The sequence below is a fragment of the Cyrtonyx montezumae genome, unplaced genomic scaffold (assembly GCF_038088225.1).
Source record: "Cyrtonyx montezumae isolate F1298 unplaced genomic scaffold, pur_monq_1.0 scaffold_17, whole genome shotgun sequence".
Classification (NCBI taxonomy): domain Eukaryota; kingdom Metazoa; phylum Chordata; class Aves; order Galliformes; family Odontophoridae; genus Cyrtonyx; species Cyrtonyx montezumae.
The window spans coordinates 29,318,578-29,332,797 of NW_027071903.1; the positions used below are offsets into that span (position 1 = coordinate 29,318,578).

General features: G+C 46.0%; 1 protein-coding gene across 3 annotated transcripts in view; it reads left to right on the forward strand.

Annotated features, from left to right (window-relative positions):
* NTRK3 (neurotrophic receptor tyrosine kinase 3) overlaps nucleotides 1-14,220 on the forward strand; it is a 177,859-nt gene that overhangs the window by 81,160 nt on the left and 82,479 nt on the right. The window lies entirely within an intron of this gene.

The window sequence follows — 14,220 nt, forward strand, 5'->3', positions numbered from 1 at the left end:
AAAGAAATACCCCCTGGCAGCATATTCTATTCTTTCATGCCTGCACTCCTCCTGTCACAAATGTCCCGACTCATGCAGGGACACATCCTCCTGCCCACCTTTGCCAGCTGCTGCTGACCCCTGGGCACACACACCATCTCCATCCCACCTCATCACCTCCACCGGATCCTCCCTGAATTACAGCAAGGGCATGAGAGGAAGGCCCCATCTGCCATGGGAAAGGCTCTACTTTGAGAATTTTGGGGAAAAAAAATCGGCATCTTTATAAAGATACATGGAACAAAAAGACATGCTGCTTAGGTAAATAATTGCTACAGGTAAGTACTTAGATACTGATACCTGTGATGGCTGATGTGTGAAATCTGGTACAGAGGCATGGATGGCATCAGATGCTCTTGGAGAACAGAAGAGACACAGTCATTATATTGCCCTGTTCCCTCTTTGAACTGTTTGTCCCTTCACAGTGCCTCTGCCAGAGCACTCATTTGCACAGTGAGTTGCTACTTTTCCTCAGGAGGGCTGATTTCTGGTCTCCGTTCTCTGTAGCTTTCCAAGCATTGCATTGCCAATTTGGAAGAGAGGACTCAGTAAAGCCATGTACACCCATTTATGAGAAACAAAACAAAACAATATTGGAGCTTTCTCCAGCTCTGCTCCTGTGCATTTCTGGTCCAGCAGGATGAGGCGAGCTGGGCTGGGGCTGCCTACACCCTCCATTCCTCGTGTACCCATTGGAAACTGCAGCATTTTCTGTGCCACCGCCTCTGCCTAGCGGGGTTTCATGCTTTAGCAGATGGTGTAGAAATGCAAAACAAAGTCTCAGAGTGGACTGTTGACATTCTCCCTTTAGGGTGTTCAGAAGTTGATTCAAATACTCTAAATTCATCCTGAATGTTTCAAAATATGCTTTGGAGAATTTGGCAGGGATGGTCTGGAAAACTGGCTGGCTCCCAAAGCTTTCCTGTTACAGATACTCCTGCCTGAGTTTTCAGCTCTTGTGCTTCTATTCATGACCTGAAACAGATTCACAGTAGTTATCTAAACTACTGAGAGGCTGAGGGTTGTGGGATTTTTGTCAATTCCTAGAAAGACTCGGGTGTTCAGCTTGGTTTTAGAAACAGCAAGAGCTGGTGTGGGCGATACTTCAGAACAGTTCTATCTTCTCCTTTCTGACAGATGACTTCTACTTTATCTGCCTTGGCTCTGTGATACAGCCAATGCTGGTCTGTCCTGCTTTACTCAGTGTTATGGGAAATAGCTGTTGCTGGATGAGTGAATCATAGGATCATTGAAGTTGGAAAAGACCACTAAGATCATCTAGTCCAACTGTTGACCACCTCCACCATGTCCACTGACCATGTCCCTCAGTGCCACATCTCCACAGTTGTCAGACACCTCCAGGGACGATAAATCCCACCACCTCCCTGGGCTGCCTGTGCCAATGCATCGCCACTCCTTCTGTTTTTTTTTTTCTATAGCAGTCTTTCCATGTGCAAGAAACTTTCCATCCTCACCACTCAATGCCCACCTGCAAAAATTCTTTACTACTTCATGACCTAACTGCTTGTTAGCAGAAAAGGGCCAAGGCCTGACCATGTTACGAAGAAAAAACTCTACTCCCACCTTCAAAGTTATGACTAAAGTCACGAGTAAAGGGTGAAAAAATACCCCCAATTTCTCCTTTCTAGGCTACTGGTGAATATGCATTGGTAGCAATACCAGAGACTGCACTGAGAGCTCTGTTTAAATATAGCAGAGCTGTGCAGCACCCCCGCGTGCCGGACGCTCCGGCTGTTCCCAATATGCCCAACGAGGAACACAGTGAAGCAGTTTGTTCTGGCTGCTGCTAGGCAGCAGATGCTTGCTATCTTTATACATCACCCTTGTGAGAAGTGCATGGGGATGGACAGCACTCACATATCTTCTGGAGAAGTTCTGACTCAGCCATAGATGGAAACACCAGGCTGATTACTGAGGGTGCTATCACAAGATGGGATTTTGTGCCCTCAGAGAGGCACTGGCTAGCAGAAATCCTTATGAATCCATGTCTTGATTTATGCTTTCTTGTTGGCCATCCTCATTAGAAAGGATGCTTTTGGACTGGGGGTCTTCTAGTCCACCTTGCCATGAATTATCATAGAATCACAGAATCGTTAGAGTTGGAAGTGACCATTAAAGGTCATCGAGTCCAACCCCCCTACAAGGTTGCTCAGTGCCTGGTCCAGCCTGGCCCCATATCCCACCCTTCTTCCACCTCTTGTTTCACCATGCCTCCCAATGAAAGGAACTTCTGTCTGCACTGTGCTGATAACAGGGCTGCAGATTGATGGCTTCTGGTTGTGAAAACACTTGTTATGGGCTTGACAGGCTGCTCAAGGTTGCCTGATGTTGCAGGGCAGAAATGGAGGAAGCCGGTGAGACACGTGCTCACACTTTATGTCTCTCCTGGTGGGACCGGTAGGCAGCCTGGCATAGCAACCGCTCAGGGCATTTACTAAGAGATTTATGAGTTTGCAATTTTCAGAGGCCCTGGAGCAAAAGTGTCTTTAATTAAATTTTGATTCTCTCCCCTCTTTCTCCCTCCCCTGCCTTCACCCTCCCCATCCCATCCCTGCCTGAGGTTTGTTTACTGAGGCCCAGCAAAGCTCTCAGAAAGCAAGTAGGAGTCTCTGAGCAAAGCCAGGAAGAGCAGAGGATGGCAAAGCAAGCAAACAGATGGCAGATATCACACAGCAGCCTCTGGCGGGCTCTGCCAAGCTCAGAGAGGGCACCGTGATGCAAGTTCAAGGGTCCCACAGTAAGAGCTTCCTGCATCCCTTTACTCTGGCCATGAATTTGGCAAGGTGTCTGTGGGAGGGATGGCCAAGCTGTGTTCCTGTGCTCTCATTTGCCTGGTGTGCAGATCTTGGCATTGTTTAGGGCTACCTGGAGAGCATGGATGTTGGGGACGAGACAGCCTTATGCAGCTCTGCAATGCTTTGCTGCTGCCTGCATGCTTTTTCAACCATCCATCCACGTGGGGAGCACTAAATTAAAGGAAAACAGAGTGTTCCCGTTCATAATTATTTTGTTTTTCTTTAAATGGGAGTTGTAGGCGTGCTGTCAAGGGGTCTCCCAGAAAATGCTGCTTGGGCATTGCCTGTGGTTTTCCCCTATGCCAGTCTTACTCTGTGATATCTTTTCCAGCCACTGAGTCAGTGGCAGTATCCCTACACAGCCACGTGCTGCCAGCCCTGTGAATAGATTTCTATCAACCCACTCAGCCCTAAAGAGCTGTAGCTAAAAGGCTCTGGAGACGTAATATTGTCTGCATAGCAGCAGCGACAATTTCTTTGAGAGGTAGGATGAAAAGTGGCTCCGTTCCACTAATTTTGCAGAGACTTGATCGTTGCTTCTAGAAAGCCACTTGGTTGATGTCCAGGTGCTTCCACTAGCTCCCTTCACTGCTATCCTCGCCTCGTGCTGCCCTCCAGCTGCATGCTTGCACTGCCTGCACACTCCACCCATGCTCTGCAGCCCAGTGGTGGTCTCTGGGTGGCTGAACAAGGGTTTGGCAGGGTCTGCTCTGGCAGCCTGAGGTGGGCTGTGTGCTAGCTATGCCTGGTATGGAGCTCAGCAGACATGGAATCATAGAATAACTTTGGTTGGAAGAGACCTTAATGGTCATTGAGCTCAAACCCTCTGCCACGGGCTCATTGCCCTCCATCAGCTCAGGCTGCCCAGGGCCCCATCCAACCTGGCCTTGAGCACCTCCAGGCATGGGGCACCCACAGCTTCTCTGGATGGTGAGCTGGTGTCAATGGAACGTGGGCTAATCTATGCTAGAAAGCTGCCAGAATTGTTCAAACTCTTTTTCTTTTCTTTATTTTTCTTTATTTTTATTTTTTTCCCCTGCTCACCACACAGTGGGCGAGGATTCCATTTATCCAACTTGCTCCTTCCTACACCCTCAAGTGGTGCAGATGGAGGAGCTGCATGAGCTTCACTCATCTCGAGCTCTGGCTTCCCAGCGTGGATGCATTGTCATTTCTCTCATCCAGAGCTACAAATCCTTTTGAGCAAGGGATGTGTTTGGGGGGGCATGAGGTGTGGGACAGAGAGACACCACACAGTCGTGTAGGTAAACGCCATTCTCTGCCCTCATGAGTTGCTGGTGATATCTCTCCTTTTAGATTTTAAATGCTGGCAACTGAGGTTGTAAAAATCAGCAGAGATAAAACCACAGTTCTGAAATGCCTGCTTTAATATCCCTCCATATTGTCAAGCTATTGCTGGTGCCAGCCACATGCTGGGTGACTGTTTTGATGCCCAATCTCTTGTATCCTTTCTTGAGTCCTTTTCAGTAGTCTTCCCCTTCCTCATGCCTCTCTTCTGGCTGTTTGTTTATATTCTGCAGCCTCCGGGGCTGGCAGCATGTCCAGGTGCCTGTGGTCTCACGTGGAGCTGTGTATGACTTGTCCCTGTTCTCTCACTGCCCGCGGCAGCGTGTCCATCTGGTTAACTCCCACCTTCGTTCTTTTCTGAAACTGCTCCATCTGTATGGCTTCTTCCCTGGTATCTTCTAGCCAGAGGCCTCCTCCAAGTATATTTCTCACTGTGCCCCAGGCCATGACCACTGCTGGCATGGGGAGTTGTTTCTGGTGATGGCTTCAGAGCTCTTCTCCCTTTAAAGCTCCCTTTCTTTGGTGGATGCTGCGAGTACCTGTAAAATATCTAGTCTGGTATATAGCAGCATCTCTCATGCCAATGCCATAGTTTGATGCTGTAGAGAACAGACTGGGGTGATTCCAGCACAGGAGCTGGGAGATAAGACCAACCTCCTTGGGCACCTACTGGAATCAGTGAACGTTCATTTCTGCAAAGCAGGCTGCTTGTTTGAGTAGATGTTTTACATTCTTTCTACGTTAAAAAAAAACCCTTGTTTTGAAAAGCTTTGGTCTCGGGCTGACAGGGTGGCAAGAGGCAGAGTGTTTCTGGTTGGGCCACTGGAGAATTGGCAGAGCAAGAAGGTGCTGGGAGATGCAGTGGTTGGGGCAGAGCACCTGGTGATGCTGTGACAGGTGCTGCATTTGTTAGTGCTGGTATTTAGATGCAAGCGATGCTCCTCGCTGACCTCTGATGGTAGCCACGTCTGTGACTGTAGCATTGAGAAGGGAGCATGCAACGCTGTTTATAAAGGGAAATTTCCCCAGGCCTTGGACGAATTAATCATTTTATATGCTGGACTCTTGCCTTCTGACTGATCTATCTGAATTACAGATGAACTGGCAGCGTGGGGATGGAGGAAGCCATTTCAATGAATAGTTCTCTAATTTATTAAAGGGATTGTTTGGGCTGGTGAATAAACAATGTGGCAAGACCTTGGGGTGGGGAGCTGTCCTGTGCCCCTCTCCCTGTTTCCCAGTCTTTCATCCCCTGCTTCTTTGGTTGGACTAGATGATCCAACCTTAATGATTCTATGACTCTGTGATTTCCACTGCCTGCTTATAGGAGCCCTCTCAAACCTGATGACAGTCCCAGAAAGGCAGGCAGAGACCTTGAGCTGGTGATACTCTGCAGGTGGTCTGCCAGCTCCCTGAAAACTATAATTTCTGAGGCTGTCTCTAGGGGCCACCTCTGTGACTTTTAAGCAAGACACCACCTTTATGACCAAGGAATATAAATACTGGGGTGGCACCAGGCAGGAAAGCACCAGTTCACTGATGCTATGATAGGTTTTAGACAAGCCAGGGCTTGACCCCTACCACGTAAGTCTCCAGTATACTCTGAAAAACATCTATTATTATTATTATTATTATTATTATTGTTATTGTTATTATTATTATTATTTTAAATTTGATTTTCTCTTTTGTAAACACAATTCCCTGGGCTAACTGGCAAGCTTGGCACCACCAGTGTTGCTGCTGAGCCTAGGGAGCACCAGGGCTGCCCAAACCACAGCCCCATCTCCCCTCCCACTACTCAGCAGGAGGGACAAGGATTTGTACATTTGTTTGTGGATATTTCTGACATGGACTTTATATTCCAAAAGAGTCTCCTGATATTACAGGAGCAGATTCAGGATATAAACTGCTATATAAGTTAAATACGTTTTGTATCTATAAGGAACACACTATTTGTCTTAGGATAGAATAAATCTGAGAGACTGATATCACTGCTGGGGGTCATCTTGAGGAGGGCTGAGGAAGAAAGAAAATAAGAAGAGAAGTGATGATCTTTCTGAATTAAGAATTTTAAAATGTTCATTGTTCTCACACATGAGCAAAGGTAAAGCGTGGTCGCAGGGCTTGGCTTTTATTATTATTACTGACTATATAAGGATTTCTGTGTTGGCCTGAAAGCAAATATCATAGGCCTGACTTTAAGTTTGGGTCTACAAAGTTGTGCCTTGTGCAGATGCAGTCGCTCTCTTGCTGGCAGGGAGCAGGAATCAGTGTGTCCATGGGAAGTGAACCCATTCCGTTGCCATGTGCAGCCTCAATCATAGAGTCATAGAACAGCTTGGATTTGGAGGGGACCTCAAAGATCATCCAGTCCCAACCTCCCTGCTGCAGGCATGGTTGACAACTTCTGGATCAAGCGCTAGATGTTTTCACAATAAATTCATTTAAAAACAAAAAGGTCGAAAGTTGACCAAAAGCCAACAACCAAATCCTTTTATTTTTTATTTTCTTTTTCTTTTCCTGAAAAATTAAGAGCACTTTGAATTGCTGCATGAGAACCAGATGGCAGTGGTGAACAGCTTCATGGTCCAACAGGAAAAGAAAAACAATAACATAGTGCAAAGACAAAGTGTGTATTGTGCCAGGTACTTTACATTTTGAGCACTCCTTCCATTTGCAACCTCTGAGCAATGCAGAGTAGGGCGTTTATTTATTTTTTAATGTGTGATTTTTTATCTTGACAGAATATTAAACCAAAATAAGGGAGGCCTGAAAATTAATGTCCTGTAATGACAGCACAATCCCTCGGTGTCTCGGGAATCTCATAAATTGGATATCTGGAGAGGGGATGTGCAGTTCTCTGGGCTTGCAGGGGCTCTGGTTACTGCTGGAGAAAATCAGCCTCTGCAGGGCTCCAGGGATAAGGCCCTGGTGTCAGCACAAAGCGATGTGGCACTGAGATAGCCATGTCAGGGTAATTGATCCTGAGCCTTTGCCTTTCCTGTCAGGGCTGCCTGTCTCCTTACCCATAATCCCCGACACTTTGATGGCCAGTCAGGAATATGGGACTTGGCCCAGTTTTGTGTCCATCCAATAACATTATGAAATTGAGAGTGACACTTCCATTGGCACTAATCTCAGTAAGAGATCGGAGCCAGAGGACAAGTGGTTTGCTTCCATGGCAGTTAAGCTTTCCAAGTGGATCAAGACAGTCCAGTGGCAGCAGTAAGGGGAGTGATGGGAGGGGGACCCAGGCAAGGAAGTTGATGAGGAGCACGTACACACGCTTCTCATAGGGCCTTCTCTCCTTTCGTGGCATTTATTAACTTGAGCTGGTCTTGGCAAAGGTCAGGAAAATCCCTGGGTAGGAGCAGATTCAGCTATTGCATCTGAGACCTTCAACAGCTCTTGATACTTCAGTGTTTCCTGGCTCACATATGCTCTTGGTCAGTGGCCAAGAGGTGTGGTGGAGCTGGTGGTGAGCCCATCCCCAGGCATTGCTGATGGCCTCTTTTGCTAAAGAAGGAGCTGGATCCACACAGAGCAGTTAGGTACCACTTCCCATAAGCTTTCACCCGATGTTGACGGTGCTGAAGGTGTCACAGTTGCCACAGCCTTAACACACACCTTGTGCATGTTCTTTGCCTGATACAATTGCAGAATAAGACTGAGGAGCAGCTCAAACCACCTCTGTTTTCTGCTTCATCTTACAGTTTTCAGCCAAGGTCTCATTTGAGATGGGAAGGAGAGAGAGCATCACCTCAGTGATGAGGTGCTGAGTCCTGAAGCTCTGATAACTGGAGTTTATGGAAGCTGACCCCTTGATACCTTTCTGGGAGCCCTTTCTCCAGCTTCATGATACATTTGCACATTCACCCAAGCAAGGGCTTGGGGAAAATGTTTTATCAGTTTGTCACAGTCTCTCTCTGCAGTGGCTAGGGGCCAGGAGGAAGGATAAAAGCCCTGGGCTGATTATAAATTGGAAATGCAGAAAGAAAATGTGTGTGCTAAGCGCTGAGCAGGCAGCTCTAAGTGTTTATGTGGGGTTGCTTGGCTGCTGGATGCCCAAGAGAAAGAGGAATGCTATGGAGCTATAAACACAGCCATGGGGTGCTGAGAGTATAGGGGTAGCATATGCTGCTGCTTCCTCACCTGTGTCCTCATGTCACTGTCCCTATGGTGCATCTGAGCACTCCTGGATGTCCATCAAACCCAAGCAAACAGTAAGGGATGCAGAAGAGTGAGTATCTCCCTTCCAGCCAGGGGGGCAAGGATTTGGGGTGGGAAAGGGCTCAGCCCTCCTGTAGACAAGCTGTAGGAAACGCTGCAGTATATAAAGTGCATCTTGCAAACAGAAGAGATTAGAGAGCTGATATGATGTTATTCCGATTGATTTTGCTGTTGTATTTATACCTGGAGGTAAAGAGCAGACATACTGGAAATCAATCGGCCCTGTGCTCTTCCCCACTCCCTTTGCAGTGGTGTTTGAATGAAATGCTTATATCATTTTTACGGCGTGTCTGTGATAGGGATGAGTGAGCCAAGAGATTAACGGGCTCTGCTGTGGCCTCTACCCAGCAGCTGCCCAGCTTGCTCCTCGTAAAGCCCGTGCTGAAGCTCAAGGTGCCCCTGAGATGGAAGTTGGGACTCTTGGTAGGAAAACACCAAAAGGCAAAGTCAGGAGGAAAGGCTGAGGGGGAACTGTAAATGTGATAAGCTGAGAATCTGGAACAAGGCTGCAGGTGGGCTCCTTATAATGTCTCACTGCACGTCTGCTACCCAAAAGCCACTCACCCATTATCCGGGAACATGTACGATCCTCTATTGGCCAATGTGTGCTGCTCTTCCTGTCACTCTGAGATGCCAGCTCAGAGGGGTTTCTCTGCAGCTACTGATGTGCAAGACCCTGGCTGGGTCCTTGCATCTCATGGAGAACATGAATGAGACTCCTGAAAAATCATTTTCTGAGCTGTAAATGAGGGAAATCAGATGGGGTAATGGTGGAAGGTGACTGGATACTGTCTGTGTAACCAATTCTAGATTTAGATTTGTTATAAGGAAGAAGTTTTTTATGATGAAGACGGTTAGGCACTGGCACAGGTTGCCCAGAGAGGCAGACAGATACTCCAGTTCAGGCTGGATGGGGCTCTGAGCACCTGATCAGATGTAGGTGTCCCTGTTCAGAGCAGGGGAGTTGGACCAGATGGCTTTGAAGGGTCCCTTCCAACCCAAATGATTCTATGATTCTAATAACTAGTGTCACCTCATCTCAGCAGTAGAAGTGTTTCCTTGTGGGTCAACAAAGCAACAACCTAGTGTCTTTCTCTGATTACATGGAAGAATCAGTGCCTGAAGAGTCAGAAAATCTTTGTACTGTAAGATCCAGAATACTTTTCTGGTGGCCTGTGAGTCCTGGCTGCAGTCTCTTGCCTGGCTGGGTGAGCTCAGAGAAGTGCTCATTACACCTGGGGTGGGAGCTTTACCCCAGATGCAAATATTCCTGCTTTGCCTTCCTGCCAGTGCTGGTTGGCTTTGCTGTCACGCGTGGCCCTGGTTTGTCGGATACCTTGCTTTTTAATTATCAGATTGTCTCATCATTTTTACTGTAAGCATTTTCTGTAGCCTGAATTTATGCATTTGTGCCATCATGTGCATTGACTTTACATTTTGTACGATTTGATCTTAATGTTTCCATTCCTGAGCATGAGTGCTTATAGGATTTGTGTCTAAGTTCCATAAATAAACCCAGGACAGAGGGGGGTGAGGGGGTTAAAAAAGAAATAGGCAATGGGCATGGGAAGATGGGGAAAGGCTTGAGATCACCACCACCAGTGGAGAGGGGTACGATGCTCCATGCTGGTAGCTGGTATGAGCAAAGAGACGCTGCGCCTTTCCCATGTTAGAGATCTGCTGTCACTCAGAGGAAGAGGAATCCCATGGTGGACAACCCAACAATTGGGATGGACATCCCACGGGTTGAGGAGAAGCATCTTCTTCCCTCACAGGAGGGATGGAGATGGCTGGAGCCCACGGCAGCCTGGCTCCAAGCAGGTTCCTGCGAGCACTGCCTTAGCCTCATGCCTGCATCTGCCAATAAAAATTAAGAAATTGATTTCCTTTTGTTTGCCTTGACAGGACAAGGCTCTTTTTATGAGACAGTAAATGTGATCTCGCTCTGAGCATGGCTAGAGTTTTAATTGTATTTGTTGTGCTTTCACTTATTGTTTTATGAGTTTCAGTTCTCTTCCTTGCTGGTGCAGAGAGCAGCCCTGGGGGACTGTTTGATTTCAGCTCCAGCAAAAGGTTGGAATTTTTTAAACGTTCTGTTTATTTGCTTCTGAGGAGCTGAAGTTTGGGGTTTGTGTCCTGTCTGTGTTATAAATAAATGTGTGCATGTGGATGCAGAGGTCTGAATTGTAAGGCTCGGTTGAGATCCTGTTTTGGGATTATGTGCTGGCCAGGCAGTGATATGGCCCTTTGAAGAAGAGCATTTAAGATGAAGATCAGGGAAATATGGAAGGGCAAACAGATGCTTGAAGTCAGAGGAGGAGGGGATTTTATATATAATATATATTAGAGTTTAATGAGGTCTGCTTCAGTGCTGCTATACAATGCATGGTGACCCACTTTACTAGGAGAGATTTTTATTTCCTAGTTATGGGTCATACACAGTTCCTAATTAGGCAAGTTAATTATATGGCTCCTTTATATTACACGGGCAAATGCGAACAGCTCAATTATCTCTCACAGTGATCATTTTTGATCAGAAATGATGCTCTGACCAATAGCCCTGGACACATGGTGGGAGGGAGGGGGATTGCCTTGCGGCCCTGAGCTCTTCCCTCCTCGCTTCTGCTTAAGTAAACTCTGGTCCTGTGTTCAGTGCATGGCCTGGTGTACGATGGAGTTGTCCTTTGAGGAACCACATGGAGGGAGCGTGGTGCTGTGCTGTCCCCATCCTTCCCTTCCTGGGCTGGCAGAGCCCCTGCAGCAGCCCAGGGTTATCTGTCCCAGTGCTCAGCCATGCGTGCTGCTAGGCATTAGGGAAAGCATTCAAACCTGAATCTCCCTCAGTGCAATTTAAACCTATTATTTCTTGTTTTATCCCCAGTGGACATGGAGAACAGCTATTATACTTCTCTTTGCTGCAACCTTTTACATATTTGAAGGCTGTTATCACGTGTCCCTCCAGCCTTCTTCTCGAAACACAGAGCATAATTCTTTCAGTCTTCCCCTGGAGGTCATGTTTTCTACACCTTCCATCATTTTTGGTACTTTGGAGAGGTTACTGAGATAGCAAGCTGGAGTTTTTGTTGTTCTTCACCTGTCTGCCTTGAAGCATTCATTATGTTACAGATGTGTATGAAGCGACCATTATCTTATCTTCTCTAATCTGTGGTTATTTATAAAATCTGCTATATTCCCAAGCCTGTATTTTATCAGAAAGTATAGCTCTTAGCCTTGATAAATAATTTACCATTATGATATGATCATGCAAACAAGGGCTCCTTAAGCTATTTATTATTGCGTGCTTTATTTTTCTTAAACAACAAGTTGTCCATATAAAACTGTAAGTGAACCAGAAGATTCATAGGCATGGACTAAAACATATAACCCCTTTCATAGAGCTTCCAGACAGATAGGAACAAAACCACCACACCAAACTCCAGCTTAGCCACAGGGAAGAACAGCGAGTAGAAAATGAGAGACGTGACACGTTTGATGCTCGGAACATAGAGAAGCTGTTTAAAATACTAGCAAATAGATTCAGAATATCTGCAGTATGTCTGTTGGTAGTGCAGACTGATTTATCCACAAAGAAATCCGTCGTAGTGCTCTTTAGATGTTAAGTTTGAGAGCAGCTGCAGAAATACTTAATGTAATGCATTTAGATTGCAGGACTGTACAAAAGGACTTGCCCCAGACTACCTTTGACTATTATTCTGCATTTTTACAGTACAAAACTGGCTTGATTCCTATGTCGTCCGCCCATTCTTCTGCCAAGTGGAAGATAAACCTAAATCTTAAAAACTGTACTCTTTTCCCACTCCATTTTTTTTCCCTTTAACCTTACTTGGAAAATCCTCTACTGAAACCAGTGAGAATTCTTCCAAATAAAGCCATTCATCAGCATTATACATCAAAAACTCAACCTCTTTACCTACTTAGCAGCAAAAAATATATGATATTGCCAAGAGAGATTAAAAAAAATTGAAGTGTGAGTTGCTGCCTTATAGTTACAGATAGAAGTTACAGATAACGGTATATATTTGAGTGTCAGAGCAGTAGTCAAACCTATAAAAGTGATCAGTGACTGCTTGATATCAGTGATGTTTTTAAAGTCTGTCACAGGCTCATGCAGCAAGCCTGCTGCTTATCTGAGATGTGGAAGGGAAGAAGGGCAGTCGTGTGCTTGGGGAGAGCTGGGTTTCATCTGTGACCACCAAGAGGCGTTGGGAATGTAACAGTGAAAGGGATAAGGAGCCATGACTGTGTTGTATGAGTTACTGCTGCACATATTTTTACCCCCATGCCCTCCCCCCCCAACAGCATCATTACAAGTGGGGGAAACTTGCAGAAGCCCTCAGCACTAAGTTGTGTCTTGAATCCAGTTATACCCAGTTGAGGACACTGGGGAAGAACTTGCTGAATTGTGCATGCCAGTTCCATGCCAAGTGTGGATAGAAGTACTTAGGAAATCTTGAAATCTAAGACACAGCAACCAACATGGTTTGCTCCTTAGGACTCTGATGATTTTTTTTTCCAAGTCCTCCATGGATTACTGCAGGAACAGAGTATCTGTATGGGAATTGTTAGCCTTGTGGTGGCCTGACTGCAATTTCTTGTATTTTCTCACTTTCACAGTAGTAGGAAGAGGCAGAGATGGTCATGGAGCATCAGAGTTTGACTTTTGGTTGTTGTAGATCTTGCAAATGCTTTCACTATTGATTATAGCTGGAAGACTGAAAGACTGAGTCAAATAACAGTACCCAGTATCTGCTGGGGACTAGGAGTGCAAGTATGGATCAACTGAGACATGGTTGCCTTTGCCCTAGAGATCTTGGGCAGGTTGAGCTGTGCAAGTAGAGATAACACATGAAGAAGCTGAGCAGCAGAGAAAAATACCTGGAAAATGTAAAGATCAGACTTGGAACCTGCTTATTGGCATGGAAATGCCATACCATCTGAACAGCAGGTAGTGGTTGCTGGTGGTGCTCAGTTTCGCAAGCACCCAGCCACCTTGGTGACGCCCTACTCCTTCAGCCATATTCTTCAAGCATTAATGTACCAGAGGGATGCTGATTTGTCTGTGGTTCTTAGTGGTCTTTATAGTCTCTCCTCAAATAATTCCTACAAATTTGTACTCAGATGATATTTTTATGACTTGTTTTTATGAAGTGCTCCTTGAAGAGCAGAGGTGTCCCCTTCCCACCACAGCCCAGTCTGCACAGCAGTCTGGCAGAGAAGATATGCACCACACAAAACCCAGTCCTTTGGGTCTGGATGCAAACAATTGCCAACATGAGTGGACAGAAGTCCTTCAAAACACAATTATCTGTTTGCTTATCGTGCCTGGAGAAATATGGCATGTGTAGTCCCAAGAGAAGCATCTTGTGGCAAGACTTGAGTTTTGCCTTTGCTTCTCAAAAGCTGTGAGTCATGTGAGTCCTAGGACTAGCTTAAATAAAAAACAAGAACCTGACAGAAAGAAGTCACAGTAATTATAGAGACCTTGTGAGTAAGACACCTGTCATGGCTGCCAGGACTCTGCTAATTACACAATAGCTTTATTATATCCCACTTGGAAGAACAAACAATACTTGATGCCTCAAAAATGAGGAGCCTTTAGATGAGGTTTATGCAGGCAGAATTACTGTATGCAGCCTGTATTCACCCTGTCCTCCCAGAGACTCCAAAGAGCAAAATGGCCTGAAGACTCCCCTCTTTGTTGCTAGTGGTACATAATAAAGTAATTGGGTAATTAGAAGTAGATTGCTGATGGGAGAGAAGTATTTCCAGTGTGATCTAGGTAAAAGACAGGACTCTGAATAGATTT